General features: G+C 36.2%; 1 pseudogene; it reads left to right on the top strand.

Moving 5' to 3' along the window:
• The first annotated feature begins 210 nt into the window (after positions 1 to 210).
• On the top strand, positions 211 to 453 carry LOC125171555 (protein CEBPZOS-like; annotated as a pseudogene).
• Positions 454 to 1,002: the final 549 nt, after the last annotated feature.

Here is a 1,002-nt window from a genome sequence, read left to right as displayed (position 1 = left end):
AATCTATGAACTTTCAGACAAAGAATTTAGATAATCCTCTTAAGGCAGTTCAGTGAACTATAAGGAAACATAGATAGGCAACTAACAAAATTAGGAAAACAATGCATGAATCAAACAAATAGTTTTCCCGCATGTAAGCACCTCAGGTACAACATTGTAAACAATAAACAATTCTCCATTCCCACCACGCACCTGCCTGTTGGTTATATGATGGCCCGTGCTATGGAACCACTGGAAAAGAAGATCTTTAAAGGAGTTTTAGTAGTTGAACTTGTGGGTGTTTTTGGAGCATATTTTTTTGTTTAATAAGATGAACACAATCCAAGATTTTAGGCAAACAATGAGCCAGAAATTTCCCTTCATCCTCGAAGTTTATTACAAATCCATTGAACGGTCTGGAATGCATGGAGTCAGAGAGAAGATCAAGAAAAATGGCTGAATAGCAAAAATTAGGACAAGTCATTGCATTCAGCCTCCCATCTAAGCTGTTTGACACCATTGTGGGGGAGAAGATGAGCACACCATATTGCAGACTCCTGGCCCCACAAAACAAAACAGGAACATCTGGTCTGCCATGGCTTAGTCATTTCCCACATACTATGCAAATCCCCTGCTTTTGCTTGTTGCTTTTCTTTGGCATTTATTATAAAAGATTATCGTTTAACAAATAAAAGACTAGGACATGAAAGGAAAAAAAATAGTTTGACAAGGAAAATGTAAGAAACAAAAATTCTAGAGTTGAAAAATGAAAGTAACACTCTTCTGAACAGCCCATGGATTAAGAGGAAATTAAAGATGGAAAAAAAAAGGTTTCTGAGATGGAACAGGAAACACAACACACCAGAATTTATGGGATGCGAGAAAAAGCAGGTCTATGAGGGAAGTTCATAGCAATAAACACCAACATCAATAAGCAAAAAAAGATCCCAAATAAACAACCTAACGATATGCCTTAAGAAATTAGAAAAAAAAAAAGCACAAACTGAGTCTAAAGTTAGCAAA

Source organism: Prionailurus viverrinus, chromosome C1 (genome assembly GCF_022837055.1).
Source record: "Prionailurus viverrinus isolate Anna chromosome C1, UM_Priviv_1.0, whole genome shotgun sequence".
Lineage (NCBI taxonomy): Eukaryota > Metazoa > Chordata > Mammalia > Carnivora > Felidae > Prionailurus > Prionailurus viverrinus.
Note: the sequence above shows the minus strand (reverse complement) of the source record. Positions and strands in the feature narration are given on the sequence as shown.